General features: G+C 40.8%; 1 long non-coding RNA gene across 2 annotated transcripts in view; it reads right to left on the bottom strand.

Annotated features, from left to right (window-relative positions):
* LOC123393241 overlaps window positions 1-19,708 on the bottom strand; it is a 236,831-nt gene that overhangs the window by 145,051 nt on the left and 72,072 nt on the right. For both annotated transcript variants that reach the window (XR_006607978.1, XR_006607979.1), the window contains exon 2: window positions 10,119-10,435. This is a non-coding gene — a long non-coding RNA (uncharacterized LOC123393241). The remainder of the gene's footprint in view (window positions 1-10,118; window positions 10,436-19,708) is intronic.

Below are 19,708 nucleotides of genomic sequence, written 5' to 3'. Positions count from 1 at the left end.
ACATATTGTATGATTCCATTTATATGAAATGTCTAGAATAGGCAAATCCCTAGGGACAGAAAGCAAGTGTTCAGTTTTGGGAGACAGGGGATAAGAGGAGAATGAGAGCAACTGCTAATGGGTAGTTTCTTCTGGGGGTGAAGAAAAGATTTTAGAATTAGACAGTGGTAGTTGTTGCACAACTCTGTAAATATACCAAAAAGCACTGAGTTGCACAGTGTAAAAGGTAGAATTCTGTGGTATGTAAATATCTCATTAAAACTATTACTGAAAAACCTGTAAAGAAAAGTTTGACAGGCAAAAATGGCCACACTTCACTCTCTCTTATCCAATCTCCCTGTATCCTCCTGAGCTTCCTCTTCTCCACCCTTCTTGTCTCTGGCTGTGCTTTCCTTCCTTTATCTTAACTTTCCTCTCCCTCTCATTCATGCACTTGCCTGGAATTCATGGTCTGGTTCGAGACTGAAACGTGTAAGGCCCTTTGCTTTGCCTATCAGGACTCTGAATCACTGCGAGAAGTGACCAATCCACAAAGTTAAGGAGTGATAGTGTCAGGGGATCTACGATGACCAGTGTTCTCTCCATGGTCCCTTGGGGCTTTCTATTCACCCATGAAGGGAAAGGACCTGCTATAAGATCTCAAACTCCAGGGATTCTCCTCTTTCCCAGGGACTTCCTAAGCCACAGGTTAACTTCAGAACCTTTCAAACCAGACTTCTCTCATCTTCAGTGTCCTCTTCTTCTCTCCCCAGCACCCCCCTTACAATCTCCTTTTCTTCCCTACTTCTTAATCTAACCACCTTTCTCCTTCCTCTAACTCAAGCAGCTTTCCTCAAACCCCCCTTCTTTCCCTCATTTGTCCCTATATCCCCTCCAGTATCTCTGTTGCTGCACCCCAGGGCCCAGTCTCCTAAATCTGGCCATAGAACAAGAAAAGATGGGTGGCTTGAGCCATGTGATAGTCTCTGAAAGAAGTAAAGTCCATCACTAAATTTCCCTGAAGACTATATAACAGATAAAAGTATCCTTTAATATGCATTGTTGGCTTCTGAAGATGGAGGCACCTTTATTCCCTGTACACGTCTCATTCTCTTAATACCCCCAAGCTAGTATGAGTGATCTCTAACAAAGGGAAACAAAAATCAAGCTTTCACTTCTTTGAGGAGAGGTAAGTCCTCCCAAGAGATTAAACGTTGGTTAAGCATAAGGAGTTGACTTATACTTAGACCAAGAAAATGAATACTCTGCATCATTTCAGGACACACACACACACACACACACACACACTATTCAATAACTAGTAATGTTTGGGGGTGGGTTTTTTGTAATAGATGAACTTTCCTCTGACAATTATGAGGATTTCTTAAGAACTAACAACTTCTGAACTAGGGGCCTTGCACTTTCACTTTGCACTGAGCCCCACAAAGTATAAAGCCAGTCCTGGCTGGCCAACATCTGTGAGAAGAGGGGTCATGTGCTAAATCAGCTTTGGTTCTCTTCTTCCTCCTCTCCTGTTTTGCAACAGGTTTCCCTGTTCTTCTACTTCTGGTATGGGAGATAGAAAGGGGAAATGTGAGAAAGAGTTGAAAAGGATATATTTTTCCCAGTTATATAAGTAATCAGGTCAGAGTCATTATTTTACACTTTCCCAGGAAAACGAAGGTTTTTCAGGTTTTCTTTTTAAGGAACAAAGAGTCAGTCATGTCAGATGCAAAACACAGGGTTTGTGTATGTGTGATGTCTGTGTGTGTATTAAACAAGCAGCATTCACTGTGTGCATCAAGGTCGTTATGTAAATCATCTCACTCATTCCTCAGAACATACTATGAGGTAAATGCTGCTACTATCCCAACTCACAGATGGAGAACATGATGCTTAGAAAATTAAATAACTTGCAGAGGAAACAACTCTATTGACTCCAGAGCCACTCTAACTGCAAAACCCATGTGTTCCAACTCTCAGCTATGCAGACTGTGCTGAATGGGTTTCACATAACTTCCCTGAGAAACAACTACTGAGTTTGGACCATGACCGTGACCAAACAACTACTGAGTTTGGACCATGACCATGACCAAACAACTACTGAGTTTTGACCCTTTCTTATCTATGAATTTATTTAATCCTTACAACACTCTGTGACATGGATATTTTTATTATCTCCATTATATAGGTAAAAGGGCAGAAGTTAAAGCAAACTTTCCAAGGTCATGCTACTAGAAAGTGTTGGAAATTGATTTTTAAATCATACTTACTATCTGGCTCTATAATCTGACCTTTTAACCTAACCTCATTCTGCCTCAGTGTAGAAGAAATTACCCAATAGAACACAATCCAAAATCTCTTCTGAGCATAAATCAATATGGAAAAATTACCAGGTTATATCTTTTAAATTAGCCTTTCTTCTAAGCTGACTAAGGAATATAATATTCTGACATGAGAACGCCCTCATACATTTCCAGGACTTGCCACTCAAGGACTGACCATCAGCATACCCTGTAGCAGTCACTATGTCCTTATCTTTCGCCTTCTCCTTCAGAATTCTTTTTTTTTTTTTTTAGATTCTATTTATTTATTTGACAGAGAGAGATTACAAGTAGGCAGAGAGACAGGGGGAAGCAGGCTCCCTGCTGAGCAGAGAGCCTGATGCCAGCTCGATCCCAGGACCCTGAGATCATGACCTGAGCCAAAAGCAGAGGCTTAACCCACTGAGCCACCTAGCCGCCCTCCTCCAGAATTCTTGTGTCATTCTGATAAGATACGTCTTCTTTCTTCCTTCCTCAGTCTTTAAAAGTCTCTTATCAGCAATTCTTGAATCTGTTAATGTAAGAGACAGGAAGAAACAGGCATCCAGCCAGCGTATATTGATGGCCATGTCGTCATCTACTCCCACCAAGCCACACTGTCCTTCCTCTGGCCTGGGGCTTGCTAGGTAGAAGAGAATCAGCTCAATATGAACACAAGCCATGGCCAAAGAGGGACAATGGCCAATGGGAGAATTTCCAGATGAATAAGATGACCTTTAGGAGCTCCTGTGTTTTCTCAGCCCACCATCTCTGCCTTGTCTTTCTCAGTGAACACCTTTTTCTCATAAGAACATAGTCCTGCTTTCTCTCCCCAGAGTGGCCACAGTGTAGGAAACCACACACTGACCTATATGTTGTGACAACCCTGACATATGTGGTTTAGAAATGCACCCGTTGAGCAGGGGTTGGGTCACTAATCTTAGCAGTATCACTGGATTATTTCACTGGTTTTTCATGCAAGTTCTAGAGATAGAAAGGGTTTTTCCCTGATGGGGTGTGGAGGAAAAAGAAGAATGAAGAAGGGGAATTACTTGTGACATTCGCCTTCCCACTGTACTAGATGACTTGGTAAGATAATTTCAAAGGACACTGACCAATAACATTAACAGTTCTGACCCCCAGAATGGACTGAATTGTTATAACACAGTATTCAAAGACATGTTATACTTTCTTCCAAAACATCTAGAGTACGCCTATAGAAGGTTCTCAATAGGTATCTGAATTAATACTGGCTTGTATTTGTTTGTGTTAATTTCCTAGGTGCATATTTGCTCCCTACTTCCCCAGCTAGATTATAAACTCCTTGAGTGAAGGAACTCTTTTTAACAATTCTTTTGCTTAATCCATTTTACCTTTCATAGTTCTGAGCACACTATAGGACTCCACAGCTAAAGATATCTTAGAGTAGTTGAGTATCCAAGAGAAAGAAGCTCCTTTCTCAGAGCACTCAGGGTAACTCAGCAATTTTTCAAATTTCCAGGGGTACAAGCTATTAGTTTGTTAAGCCATCCTGAGATGGGAACAATGCTTGAGTTTGGGGCTTAGTATAAGAAAATGAAATCAACATTAGGTTCTTCAAATCAGACATTTAACTATACAAAAATTAGAAGTGAATAAATAGGGGCGCCTGGGTGGCTCAGTGGGTTAAGCCTCTGCCTTCGGCTCAGGTCATGATCTCAGGGTCCTGGGATCGAGCCCCGCATCAGGCTCTCTGCTCCGTGGAGAGCCTACTTCCTCCTCTCTCTCTGCTTGCCTCTCTGCCTATTTGTAATCTCTGTCAAATAAATAAATAAAATCTTAAAAAAAAAGAAGTGAATAAATAAAATAAGACATGTGTACACTTTGAAAGGGAAATTTCACCCAGAGAACTTTACATCTGGCAAAGCTCTACTCTCTTGAGGTATACTGTACTTCCTTGAGGCCCCAAGAACAAGCATCTGTTCTCATATCCTACCTCTTTTTTAAAAAATAATAAACTCTTACATTTTCATAGAATTTTATATTATTCAAAGTCTTTTTGTGGTCATTATAAAATCTGAGTTCTTACTGACACAATGGGCTAAGTCAGGTAAACACACATCCAGAGAAATTAATTGATTTGCTAAATGTCAGAGGGTTCAGGGATTAACTAGGATTAAAAAACCCAAAGGGTTTCTAGCACAGTATTATTCCTCCATGGTCATCCCCTTCAAAGACAACCATTCTTTTATCCAATTTGTTGACAAGAATGCCCTGAATATAAATTTCAATGAAGTTTACAGACATTACATACATGTTGTCACACATAGCAGAGTCTCATTGTGTTAGTTCATGCTGGTTGTATTAATCTACCCAGATTCCAATGCATCTTATTTCTTTTGTTCAGTTTTATTCTTGACTGTGGTTTACAACTTCTAATTTATCATCTACATCTTTTTCATAATTTCTGTTTTCTGGCTTTATGTTTCAGCAATTTCTTTGCTTAAGTTATCATCGACTCAAGCTATTGTCTACTTGTTTAGACCAATCTGAGTGTGAAATGTGTGTGTACAGGTGTGCGCATGTGTGTGTGATTTGACAACAAAGGTTTGTTTATTTGGTTTTGGCTTAAAAATGGATTTTTTTTTTCCAAGTAGGATGAACACATCTTTGTGTTGCATTTTCAGCGCCAAAGGATTTATTGTTTTAATGGTTCTTAGTTTGGGTTACACAAAAACAGAAGTACTTGTGTGCAGGCGGTTTATTTAGGAAGTGACCCCAGAGAAAGTGAGGAAAGCGAGACAAGGAAAGGAGAAGAACCAATTAGGGACATGTTAACATGTGGGTTATCAGTGTGGGCAACTGGGGCAGATCTTTACAGAGGACTTTCTGAGAGAAAAATGGAATGCATCTCTGGATCATACCCTTCCCCTTGACACATACACACAGGTACACATGTATGGGCACACACTGCCAGGTAGCGTTTGCTTGCTCTGAAGGTTGATCTTTGAGATGTGGAGAAAGGCCAACATCAGAAATCAAGATGGTCTCATACTTGTCAGCAAAGAGGTTCAGGCATGAGCTAATGAAAACTGGCACAATGAGCTAGCAAATGCTTGACCATCCATTCTAAGGACACGCTCTGGTTAACCCCACTGATTTAAAAACTTGTTTTGCTGAAGTTGACTAATCACTGGTAAGACTAGCTGAGACCAGAACAAACCCAGAATAATCCTTTTAAAATTGCACAGATGGCACCAAGTGTGAACAAAAGTAACCCCTCAATCTTCCCTCTGCATTGATCATGTTTACAATGCCATTTAATGAACATGCTGTCCCACAAAAAGACATGTGCGTGCTCAGAAGGGAGGACACCTCCTGTTTTCCATATATTCAATTAGCATATTGCAGTCAGCCTAAGTACCCTGTGACATCCAGACCTCATTCTTAAATATACCCAACCCCAACCCTTCAAGGAGGCAGATTTGATCATTTTTCTCCCCTCTCCTTGCTTGGCACTCTGCAATAAAACCAGCTGTAAAACTGGTCTCAGTGCTTGGCTTGCTGCACATTAGGCAATGGATTCTTTTTTTTTTTTTTTAATTTATTTTTAATATAACAGTATTCATTGTTTTTGTACCACACCCAGTGCTCCATGCAATCCGTGCCCTCTCTAATACCCACCCTCTGCTTCCCCCAACCTCCCACCCCCTCCCACAACTTAAAACCCCTTCAGATTATTTTTCAGAGTCCATAGTCTCTCATGGTTCACCTCCCCTTCCAATTTCCCCCAACTCCCTTCTCCTAACTTCCCATGTCCTCCATGCTATTTGTTATGCTCCACAAATAAGTGAAACCATATGATAATTGACTCTCTCTGCTTGACTTATTTCACTCAGCAGAATCTCTTCCAGTCCCATCCATGTTGCTACAAAAATTGGGTATTCCTTTCTGATGGAGGCATAATACTCCATAGTGTATATGGACCACATCTTCCTTATCCACTCGTCCATTGAAGAGCATCTTGGTTCTTTCTACAGTTTGGCAATCATGGCCATTGCTGCTATAAACATTGGGGTACGGATGGCCCTTCTTTTCACGACATCTGTATCTCTGGGGTAAATACCCAGGAGTGCAATGGCAGGGTCATAGGGAAGTTCTATTTTTAATTTCTTGAGGAATCTCCACACTGTTCTCCAAAGAGGCTGCACCAACTTGCATTCCCACCAACAGTGTAAAAGGGTTCCCCTTTCTCCACATCCCCTCCAACACATGTTGTTTCCTGTCTTGCTAATTTTGGCCATTCCAACTGGTGTAAGGTGATATCTCAATGTGTTTGTTTTTTTTTTTTAAGATTCTTTTTATTTATTTGACAGAGAGAGAGAGATCACAAGCAGGCAGAGAGGCAGACAGAGAGGCAGGCAGAGAGAGGAGGAAGCAGGTTCACCGCTGAGCAGAGAGCCCGATGCGGGGCTCGATCCCGGGACCGAGATCATGACCTGAGCTGAAGGCAGAGGCTTAACCCACTGAGCCACCAAGGTGTCCCCTCAATGTGGTTTTAATTTGAATCTCCCTGATGGCTAGTGATGACGAAATTTTTTCATGTGTCTGATAGCCATTTGTACGTCTTCATTGGAGAAGTGTCTGTTCATATCTTCTGCCCATTTTTTGATATGATTATCTGTTTTGTGTGTATTGAGTTTGAGGAGTTCTTTATAGATTCTAGATATCAACCTTTTGTCTGTACTGCAATGGATTCTTATCTGGCAACACTAATAGGTATGAAGAAAACGTTGCCAGAACTAGGACGAAACCACTTCTTCCCTCAAAGCCTGACGTGATGATGGAAATAGTCAATGGTGTTTTATGATCCATGAACAGAACTTTACCCATTCTCAGACTCAATCTTCAGATGGTGAAAGCAGCTAAGGTCAAGATCAAAGATTATTAGTAGCTGCCTGTTGCCAACCCAAGTGCAACAATGTTTGAAGATAAACTCACAATAGAGTAAATCCAACAATGAACTAACCAAAATCATCCTTAAGATGTTTGACTTTAAGGAAAACAGCTTGACCCATTCCAACTTGAGCAAAGGCTTCTTGATACCTATTAGGGGGTGCTAGGGCTTTTGCCTGACTAGCATGAGCTCCATCTGTGTTTTTGACCTTGACCTTTTCCCTGACATCGGAGATTCAAAGTGATGACATGGAGCAATACATTTAGTTTTTCCTAGTACCATTCACAGATTATTTATAATCTTGGGAAATATTGCCTTATTACGTTTTTCAGTAGTTAAATCCTATATCACCTATACATCCTTATGTAAAGCCTCTCTGCTATTAGGAATCCTGTTGTTTCTAATAATAACATAACCAGCCAAAAGTCTTTAAGTTTTCTTTTCTAGAACCTACACAGATTTCCACTTAAAGACACATTTATTTATTCCCTGTGCAGATTTAATTTTACTACAATATCTCAATGCCACATTAATATAAATGTTAGCACTTAAAAGGAAAGGAATCTAACAAAGAACATCAAAATAAAAGAAAAATGCTGCTGAGAGAACAGATAGCTTTACTCTCCCAAAATTAACCAGAAAATAGTAACAAAGAAAGTAACCGGATGTTAATAAGTGATTACCCCCAGAGGTAGCACTTACACATAAAAAAACTTTGCCTCGTATTGTAATTCAAAACATTTCAGGAAAATATATGGGTGAGCTCTGCCTTTTAGGACCCTACATAACTGACCACATGTCTGTTTTACTTTCTAAGCCTAATTAATTAAGAACTCAGTAGCAATCTGCAAGGTAAAGTGTTTTTCCACTGCACTAAGACCAGCTTCCATACATGAGGACACGATTCTTTTGTGTCCAGAAAGATGGCAAACAGACTACTGCATAAGTTGTCAGTGAAAATTTTAAATACAGGCACAAGAAAGGGAAGAAATGGAGTGGAAAAGGGAGCAAAATAGCAGAAGGGATTTTTTTTTTTTTTTTTTTTTTTTTAGTTTGAGAACACTAATGGTTTCTAAGCAGCTGAACTCAAGACAATAAGGAATTTTCTTAAAAATTTTCTTCGTGGGGTGCCTGGGTGGCTCAGTGGGTTAAGCCGCTGCCTTCGGCTCAGGTCGTGATCTCAGGGTCCTGGGATCGAGTCCCACATCGGGCTCTCTGCTCAGCGAGGGGCCTGCTTCCCTTCCTCTCTCTGTGATCTCTTCCCTTCCTCTCTCCTACTGTGATCTCTCTCTGTCAAATAAATAAATAAAATCTTTAAAAAAAAAAATTTTCTTCGTGATAGTTGTAGATACCTCAGTAGTCTTTGTCTTTCTGACTGACTCAAATTTCAGATCTTTTCATTTCTGACCTGGTGTACCAATCATGAAGTAACTGGTATCAATTCTTAGGTGGAAAGGTAATTATGTCACATGAAATTTAGATCATCATACACTTGTAAACCTGTAATTAACTTACCTGGAATTAAGGAATTCTTCCCACTCTCTGATGGGTACACAAAGAAGTTAAATTAAGCTCTCTGAAGTCTTCTCTGATAAGCTGTCAAGTAGCAAAACTTGACTGAGAATCATTTCTGATATAATTGCCCCTAAGTCCTTCCATTTCTTTAAACATTTCCGTATTTAAAAAAAGGGGGGGGTGGTTTCTGGCTATTTTTAATGATAGAAAACATTACTGAATAGTAATAATTTCTTGGATATGGTGCCAAATAGAAAATAGTAACATTGGAGAAGAGATACAAATGCTGAAAGATCCAACCCAAGCTACACTCCAAAACTGTATTTGCTTTACTGCTTCATCACATCTTCAAAAGCAGTTATGCCAATATGGCATCATTTCTCGGATTTCTCTGCAAATTATGGTCACTTATCAGTCATTTCACTTCCACAGCAACTTCCCATTAAAAATCCCCAAAGACAGGAACCTGGGTAGTCCAGTCAGTTAAGTGTCCAACTCTTGATCTCAGCTCGGGTCTCAATCTCAGGGTCATGAGTTCAAGCCCTACATTGGGCCCATGCCCAGCATGGAGCCTAATTTAAAAAAAAAAAAAAATCCCCAAAGAGTCACAGAATCTAAGAATTCTAGAGTCAGAAGGGACTTCTGAGATTGTATCTGCTTCCATGTGTATAAAGATAGCAGTGAAATCTATTTATAACTACCTATATAAAGTTGAGATCTGAATTTTCTTCTTTTAAGCAAGGTATGATTTAGAGGTGGCAAATTAGTGTGAAGCTAGACTCCCCCTGACAACCCTCACACCCAAATGCAGCCTGGCAGAAAGAAGGAAATGGGGTAGAGGGAAGAGAAGGGAGCAAATCCGTAATCTTACACATAGTGAGTTACCACAAGGTACTGAATGGAAGCAGGGGTGGTTGTCTGTGTGCCGCATAGAGAAATGGCTTACATAGATGACTATTAAGAGACATCAGGCCTTAAGTCATGTTTTAAGTTTCCCTATGGCTCTGCTCCCTCTTCCTATGCGACATTATTTCCAAAGCAAACCACATAATGAAGAAAAGCAGCCTGCTGACGCACGTTAAATATGTGGTAAAAAAATAATAATAATAATAAAACACAAGAAGGAAGTAGTTTGCATAGTACAAATGAACCCTCATATTTCAGAATGAAAACAAAGAACACAACTTTCAGTTCCTCATCCGATCCTCCCGTCCTAGCTTCTCAAATAAAAGTACAGAGTCCTCATGGACATTCCCCTCCTCTCAAAGGTTATGCTGGAATACCTCAGTGTGATAGGCTGCTTCCGCCAAGAAATGCTCACAGAATGCATCTGCTGAGTACTCACATCCACAACAGATTAAAACGAGAATGTTCACAAAGCTCACCATTTTGAAGGAGTCGGCGACCAGACCATCTGGTACTCCTGAAGCCAGATGTCTCCGTATTGTCTTCAGCTGGATTCTTCCCTCTGCTGCTGTTAGGAAGAAGAAAAGTCTCTCTGTTCCTTCTCAGCACCACCTTAGCCTTCCCTCTTCGCTGGTTCTCTCCACCACCACCATCTTGTTTCTCCATGTTCACTCTTTGTCTTCATTTCAGCCTCTTCCACTCCCCAAAGCAGCCATCACACTTTTAGCTCTGCCAGTGTGATAAGGCACAAAACTCCTCTGGTACACAATATGTCAATGGAGTTCATATTAATTGCCTGGTAACAAAGCAAAACCACATATAAACAGTGCAGTCATGCTCCATTTAGAGAAGTTAGGTCATTCACCAAAGTCCAGCAGGATGTGAGCTATCTCCAAACGTCTGGAGCTACTTCAGTCCTAAATGTTAAAGAAACAAAGAGGCAGGGCTGGCCTTGCGTGAAAACAGGGGATCCCTTCAGTATAATCTGGGACCCAAAAGAGGATGCTGGAGATTAGGAGAGGATAGCAGGGTTGTGAATGGGGGAAGAATAAATGATTCACAGAGATTCACAGAGCTCCCAGAAACTTTAGAGATCATTTGGCTGAAACGCTTAATTTTTACAAATGAGAATACAGAGTGCCATAGACTTTAAAGGATTATTCAACCAAGATGCCCTTCAACGGACGAATGGATAAGGAAGATGTGGTCCATATACACTATGGAGTATTATGCCTCCATCAGAAAGGACGAATACCCAACTTTTGTAGCAACATGGACGGGACTGGAAGAGATTATGCTGAGTGAAATCAGTCAAGCAGGGAGAGTCAATTATCATATGGTTCCACTTATTTGTGGAGCATAACAAATAGCGTGGAGGACATGGGGAGTAAGAGAGGAGAAGGGAGTTGGGGGAAATTGGAAGGGGAGGTGAACCATGAGAGACTATGGACTCTGAAAAACAATCTGAGGGTTTTGAAGGGGCGGGGGGTGGGAGGGCCGGGGTACCAGGTGGTGGGTATTATAGAGGGCAAGGATTGCATGGAGCACTGGGTGTGGTGCAAAAATAACAAATACTGTTATGCTGAAAATAAATAAAAAATAAATTTAAAAAAATTTTTAAAAAATTTTTTAAAAAAGGATTATTCAAGACCATCTTGCTAGTTAGAAGCTGCCAAGAGTTAATTCTCCAATGATGCAATTTTTTGGCTTATTTTTTAATTATATTGCTTTTTAAAAAGGGAGGGGGGCTTGCACACCACCCATCTACATTATATCAAATAACCGGATTCCTTTCTCCTTCACCTTAATAACTAGGCTTCATTTTTTTCCACTTCATATCTGACCCATTGTCTCTTACATCTGGAATACATGTGACTTGTGCATCCTCTCATTTTACCTTCTTGGTTTAGTGATTTGGGAAGTAACTTTGGCCCCTCACCCAGGTCTGACTTTGTTTCTAGTACTTACTCACTCTCTGCTTAATCCTTCAGCTCAACACATGATGCCCCAAATAGCTCCCATTCTCTGTCATCAACTCCTTGTTTCCATTTACTCCTTAGGCCACTCAGAGATTAGTTAGATGTAGGCTTGCTTCCCTCCCCCAGTCTGAGCTCGCAGAAAACCCCATAGGTTGGATGCTATACTTGCAGGGATTCAGGGGTAACAATCAACCTGGATTCCTTGAAATTTCACTGGGTACAACTCCTGTAGTACAGATCCCTTATAGGTAACAAGGACCTCCACCTAGCAGCCTTAGTGTAAGTTGAAACACCAACAGCTCTGATCCAAGAACCAATGCAATGGAGCCCCACAGAAACCCGAGTTGTCACTTTCTGAACAACCAATATCTTCTCTAAAAATGCAACCTATCTCAGGCTGTGACTGACTCTAGAGGGACCCAGGTGCCTCCACACCACAGTTATCTCTCCAGAAGCAACTGTGGCTGGTGGGTCTTCACCAGACTCACATTTCTGGTATCCCCTCTCATCTCCATGATTTAATCTCTTCTCTACTTTCATCATTATCACTGTTCTAGGCTGCTTCTCCTTTGCATCTCCTCCAACAACCTTTCCCATACTTTCAGTCACCCCCGGGCACATCTACAACGTATCACTCAGAATTGCTCCAGATTCAAAAGACTGAATTCAGCCACCCCACTCTCTGAATGCCTTTTACTCTCCCATTTCTTTCACTCAGTTACCCTCCCTATACTTGTTTTTTATCTATAACCACACCCATCAATCCGGTGACCCCCTCCACCTTCTCCCAGTGAGCCCTTCGGTTCCACTTCTTTCCCTAGCTGGCTCTAAATATTTAAAAATGCAGCACACTTCCCTATGACCCTGCAATTGCACTCCTGGGTATTTACCCCAAAGATACAGATGTTGTGAAAAGAAGGGCCATCTGTATCCCAATGTTTATAGGAGCAATGGCCACGATTGCCAAACTGTGGAAAGAACCAAGATGCCCTTCAACGGACGAATGGATAAGGAAGATGTGGTCCATATACACTATGGAGTATTATGCCTCCATCAGAAAGGACGAATACCCAACTTTTGTAGCAACATGGACAGGACTGGAAGAGATTATGCTGAGTGAAATCAGTCAAGCAGAAAAAGTCAATTATCATATGGTTTCCCTTATCTGTGGAGCATAACAAATAGCATGGAGGACATGAGGAATTAGAGAGGAGAGGGGAGTTGGGGGAAATTGGAAGGGGAGGTGAATCATGAGAGACTATGGACTCTGAAAAACAATCTGAGGGGTTTGAAGTGGGGGGGAGGTGGGAGGTTGGGGTACCAGGTGGTAGGTATTATAGAGGGTATGGATTGCATGGAGCACTGGTTGTGGTGAAAAAATAGTGAATACTGTTATGCTGAAAATAAATAAATAAATAAATAAATAAATAAATAAATGCAGCGCGCCATTCCTAGGGAATCTCGTCCATTCCTAATGGGTCAGACAATATCAGATCTTGTCTCCGATACATTAAACTAAAGGACTTTTCATCAGTGAAGATTTCACAGACACAAAAAACCTGATATCCCCATAACTGAGCCAATTATCTCCCCAGTAGATTTGTTCTCCTAAAATAGACGAAGTTTCTGGCATCTATTAGAAAGAAACTGCTTTCATCTATACTATGACAGCTGTCTGCCTGTTTAATAACCTTAACAGAAAATTCAAATCATAAACTATGTCTCATGGCTTCCCCTACTGCTGCTACCTTGAGAAAGAAGAGGTCTCAGATCCCCTAGACAGTTATCAGCAATAACTGTTTAGTAGGGCTGCTTTCAGACAATAGTGATAGAATTAAACAAAAATGGATGCAACTCTTAAAGCTATCCACTGTCATCTACATACGGCCTGGTTGACTACATTTTGGGTCTTTCCACTGTGAATCCTGATCGACTTGCTCTGTTATATGACCTGATCAATTTCCCTCGTCTCTTCAGTCTGGTATTTCAGATACAGCTTGTCTATAAACTTTGATCATGAAATAGTTTCTGCTCAGTCATCTAGGGCAAGCCACACATTTCTTATGAGTTACTTCCTTACTGTCTGATGACCCAAATAAGAAACCAATGTTTCCAAGTTTATTATCACCTAATCTTTACTTATTCATTGCTTGAGTCCTTCATTATAAGCTTCATAAAGACAGTGACATTCTTGTTTACCATGTTGTATCTTCAGTGTCCAGAACAGTGGCTGGTGCATATTAAGTGCCCAACAAATGAATATTTGTTAAATACATGAAAAAGAAAAATGGTGACTCTCTGCTTTTTCATTGGCAACTGATGGTTGGAGGAGAAATGAATAAAAAAATATTACTTTAGACTTTTAAGAGCTTAAAATTAAGAAAGATGAGAGAAAAAAATATTAGGGAGAAAAAAAGTCTAAATATAAATATGTGTGTTAAGGGGTGTCTGGGTGTCTCAGTCAGTTAAATGGCCAACTCTTGGTTTTGGCTCAAGTCATGGTCTTGGAGTCCTAGGATTGAGTTCCATATCAGACTCTGTGCTTAGCAGGGAGTCTGCTTCAGGATCCTCTCTCTCCTGCTGCTCTTCCTCCTGCTCTCTCTCTCTCTCAAATAAATAAACCTTTAAAAAATTAAAATATGTATACTAAGCAAATAATATTGAATACATAGATATAATTAAGAGATTTGGTGATGAAAAAAATTAAGTGAGGTAGGGAACATTAAATAGTTAATAAGAGAAAAGATTCATGAAAGAAAATATGGAGGTCAAGAACTAGAACAGCACCTAGGTAATTAAGAAATATAAACTTGGCATCCCTGATAATGAAGCTTTCCTTGGTTGGGAGTTGGATCTATTATAATGGCAATGATAATAGCCATCATTTATTGAACTTCAGTTATGTGCCTTGCATGCTAATAAATGCTTTAGACACAGAACTACAAAGGCAACACACTTTGGGACAATAAGGCAAGGAAAAGAGAGATGAAATCAATTGAGCTGGGCATGGGTGATGAGAACTTGATGGAAGGAAATCACACCTGGAGACTTTTCAATGTAAGACACTGAAAACGGAAAAAAACTGAGTTGTGTAAGCTGTAATAATCCAATTCATTGAATTTGTGATTGTGGGCAAACTGTGGTGCTACTTGTGACTCACTAGCCATTCTACAGTGTTTGTGGCCCCCCACTTTGTGAAAGGTAATGGGGAGACAGGAACACATAAGATGAGTCTCAGTCCTAGAGGCAGAGACCTGAAAGAAGCCAAATGATTAAAGTCACAGGACAATGATGCCTACATAGGAATCCAAAGGAGAAGTGACTCCCCGACCACAGGAGTAGTAACGATAACATTTGGAAAGGACTTTAACAGGAGCAAGATCAGACATGAGCTTTATCATGGAGGGGGATTTGGAAGACAGCATCTTCTGTTTCAGCACCAAAGACCACTGGGCACGTGTTCTTGTCTGAGGAGCTGAGGTTATCATGGGCTTTCTCTATCCCTTTCTCCTACATCTCATCTATGACTGCGTCCTCTTCCTCTCCTCTCCTCCAGTCTCTGGAAAAGGGGAGAACTTTCTTCTATTTCTCCGTTTCTCCCATCTCCTTGTAGATCTTTTCTGTTCATTATTCAAATCCTCCCGCTACTATTCCTCAATCTCTTTATTGTTTATAAACTTCACCTTATAGCCTTCCCTTTCAAAACATATGTATTGGACCTTAAAACACGATCATCCATTCAAGATACTGCCTTCTGTTTGTGTCCTCCTTCTGGGGGTCAGATTTATAGAAGGAGCAGATTACGCCTACTGCTTTCACTCTATCCCTTCAGGCCCTACAATGCTACAGACACAACTCCAGCAAGATCTGTGAAACCCCTTACTTGCGAAATGCAAACTAATATTTCAGTGCTTATCTAAATGATTATGCCATTGCCCTGTTCCCCAAAGAGTGTTTCTTAGTGCCATTATTAATCGTAGCCATGTAAGAAGGAAGGAGAGTGATTCATGGTCAAATAAGCTTTGGAAACTACTTTGGAAATTAAAACTTTTAGGTTTCTTTACAGCAAAACTTCTCAGAGACAGTAACAGGCTATTGTGTGGAGTGTGTGTGTGTGTGTGTGTGTGTGTGTGTGAAGTATGTAGATTTCAGCACTTCTCACTCTTAATTGACCACAAAATAATCTTCCAAATAACATTTCATGGGAGAATTATTCCTTGAAACAGTCTTTGAGAACTGCTCCTTCTTATCCTTTGACACAGGCGACCATTCCTTTTGATATTTTTCCTCCTTTGATTCTGACATTTCACTTTTTGCTCTCCTCCTGTATCTGTCTATTCTCAATCAAACGTTGCTTTCTCAACCAATCTTTAAAATTAGTATTTTGATTGCCTCTATATTAGATCTCTTCCTCTGAGTGTTTTTTGAATAATCTCATTTGTCATCTTGATTTTACTACTAACTATGAACTACTGATTTCTAAATCTTTAGGAATCTTTAGATTAGATCTTTAATCAAGATCTCTCACTGCATTTCAGACAATATATCTAAAGGTCTTCTTAACTTTCCCACTTAAATATATTCCAAATATCTCTAACTCCATATGTCCAGAACTTTTTCCTAAAACTCTGATCCTTTTCTTGTGTTTCCTATCATTTTGAGGAATACAACTATCCATTCAATTTTCTAAGCTAGAAAATCACCCAAGACTTTTCCCTGCCTACCCTTCACATATTATTAGTCGCGAATCCAATAGTTCTCCAAACTATGTAAATACTATATGTATCTAAATCCTGTAGATATCTAAACTAATCAGGTTTCTTCATTTACTGAGCAAGTATTTACTGAGCACTAACTATACACCAGGTACCAGTCTAAGTGCTTTATACATAGCATCAAGCAAAATAGAAAAGATCCCTTCTACCATGAGACTTACATTTTAGTAGGGAGAACACAGACCACATACATGTGTTACTGGCTGAATGTGCCCTCCCCAAATTCAAATGTTGAAGTGTTAATATCCAATTTCTCAGAATGTGACTGTATTTGGAGACAGAGTCTCTAAGGAGGTAATTCAGTTAAAATGAGGTCAATAGTATGGGCTCTAATCTAATATGACTGATATTCTTATAAGAAAAGAGATTAGGACAGACAGTGCGAAGACACATGGAGAAGATGGCTATCTACAAGTCCAGGAGAGAGGCCTCAGAAGAAACCAACCCTGCTGACACCTTGACCTTGGACTTCTAATCTCCAGAATTGTAAGAAAATAAATTTCTATTGTTTAAGCCACTCAATCTCTGACACTTTTGTTTTTGGCAGCCCCTAGAAATCCAATACAAAATATGAACAGGTCTTAAAAAGAAAATTTTAGGGATACGTGGGTGGGTCAGTCATTTAAGAGTGTCTGCCTTTGGCTTAGGTCATGATTTCAGGGTCCTGGGATCAAATCCTGCATAGGGTTCCTTGCTTAGTGGGGACCCTGCTTTTCCTTCTGTCTGCTGCTTGCCCCCCCCACCCCGCTGCTGTTCTCTCTCTCTCTGACAAATAAATAAACAGAATCTTACAAAAGAAAAAGAAAAGAAAATTTTAGATGCTGAAAAGTGCTAAGAAGGAAATAAAAGAGAAATGTGATACAAGGATTCATGCTCAGAGATAGGGACCAGACTAGCCTATTCTAGGGGAAAAAAGGGGGAAAAGATGGATAGAAAGAAAAGGTGACAGGAAATGAGGTCCGAGAAATGGGCAGGGCAAGATCTAGAAAGAAAGCTCCAGCCCTGACCGAGCTGTCGCTCTCGCACAAAAGTAAGAAGAGGAAGGAACACACTGTCTTTACCTTCCCATGTTGTGGTCAGGGCAGGAGAGAAAGCACTGAGTCTGTTCCCTGCTTTAAAGCAAACCCTAACTTATAAGACAAGGAACTCATCAGAAGGCTCAGATTCTTACCCAGAAGGTTAGCTACTCCTGCCCCTTTGGAGAAAACATGTAAAAGGTAGAAAGAAACACAGAAACCACACCTCAGGTACTTCCCAAAATCTATGGAAGGTTTGGAGGGACTTCCTTTCCATATGGGCCATAGAAGAGTATGGAGTGGGGAAAAAAAGAGTCTTCCTCTAGAATCCACCTAAATTTTCTGCTATTAATTTCTGAAATCATCACACTTTCAGGAATCCTACTAGCTAACAATATGTAAACACATTCACTCGACTCCTCAGCAAAGCTGAGGCGACATGATAAGCTTGGGCTGCCAGGTGGAAAGTTATAAGCCGTCCTGCAGAACCACTTCTTTGAGCTAGGACATACATACAGGCTATTTTAAAAGGCTCTGGAGCACGTGGTCCCTCACAGGCCCTCAGAATCTGCCTAAAACTTACGTAGACCTGGGCCCATTTTACATCAGCAGGCACAGCCAGAACACCAGCAACAGGAGAAAGAGCAGCCAACATCCAGGGACTATCCCCTGAGCATGAGTTTGGGGCCTGCGGGAAGAGAGTGTAAAGTTCCATCCCGAACGTTAGAGAGCTTGCCTTGCTTATAGAGTGTTGTCTCTCGAAAGTAGATTTTTATACCACCAAACCTACTGGCCTTTATAAGATGAAAAGCTCTAGGGAACGTATTCCAAATAATTATCTGGTCCACAGATATAACTAAAACCTGCATGGTAGGCAGAATTCTAGAGAATTCTGAAGAACCCCCCACAAGGTTCTCATCCCCTGGCTATTCAGCACTCATCTCGGTGTGGCGGTGACGAGGTTTTGCAGATGAAACTAAGGTTAATCTCATCAACTGACCTTAACATAGGAAGATTTTCCTAGATTATCTGGATAGACCCAATGTACTCAGAGAAGCCCTTAAAAGCAGGAGTGAAGGGAGAAGAGTCAGAAAGATGAGGAAGAAGAGGTGAGCAGAGAGATGGAGAAGAGGAAGGGCAGAGAGATTTGACGTATGAGAAAAATGCTGAAGTTGGAAGAATTCTGAAGACCAAGAGTCAGGGAATGCAGGCGACTTCTGGAAATGAGGACCACCTTGGACCAACTAACTGCCAACAAGGAAGCAGAGACCTCAGTCCGACAACTGTATGCAACTAAATCTGGCCAAAATTCTGCACGAGCCCGCAGGCAGGCTTAGACTCAGAGCCTCCAGAGGCTTGCTGATGCCTTGTTTTCAACCTGCGAGGCTCCCAGCAGGGCTGGATGCCGCGATTGGACCTCTGAGCTACAAAAGGGGGTGAGGCAGAGGAAGAAAAAGAAGTAGACTCCCCGCTGAGCGAGAAGCCCAGTCCTGGGACCCTGGGATCATGACCTGCACCAAAGGCAGGCACTTAACCAACTGAGCCACCCAGCTGCCCCAAACGAGTGTTAAGTTGCTGAATTTGTAGTGATTTGTTATGGCAGCAACAGAAAACTAATACAACCTAAGAAACTTAATACATTATAAGGCTCACAGAGAAGCTGACTAGAGAAGGAGCAGAGGGTACCTGCTATGCACAATTTTTTGCACCATTTTTTTTTAAAGCACTGAATTTCAGGTTAGGGAACATGCTTATCTTTCCTTTAACAAGTTTAGCTCTTTCTGAACTCAGTGCTAAGGAGGAATACAGTTTCAACGAAGAATTTAAATTAAACAAGGTCCTAACACATTCTACCTTCTGAAAATAACAGGATGCTTATCAAGACAGAAATTAAGAAAAATTTCTTTGAGGATTTTGATAGATGGCATTATTATACTTCTGAATACTCCAGTTTCCCTTTCTGTGGTGTCCTTTCCTGGACTGTATATCACTCTCCACGAGATCAGGCTTAGCCGTGTGGTTTGCTTCGGTTCATTAAATGCAAGCAGAAGTGATGTTTGCCACTTACAGGCAGAAGCCACCTACAAGCTAGGACCCAGCACATGGTTTGCTGGGCTCTATTTCCTCTTCCGTGAGTCTGGCAATGCTCCAGATAGAGTTTACACCAGCACGCTGGCTCCCACAGTGAAGACAATGTGAAATAGAGCCTCGGCTGACCAATGATGGAAATGTAACTTGAGCAAGAAATAAACCTTTATTGATATAAGCCACTTGGATTTGGGGGTCACTTATGATCACA

The sequence above is a fragment of the Mustela putorius genome, unplaced genomic scaffold, assembly GCF_011764305.1.
Source record: "Mustela putorius furo isolate JIRA1106 unplaced genomic scaffold, ASM1176430v1.1 tig00000785_pilon_pilon_pilon, whole genome shotgun sequence".
NCBI classification, from domain to species: Eukaryota; Metazoa; Chordata; class Mammalia; order Carnivora; family Mustelidae; genus Mustela; species Mustela putorius.
The sequence above is the reverse complement of the archived record's forward strand: the minus strand, read 5'-3'. Positions and strand labels throughout refer to the sequence as shown.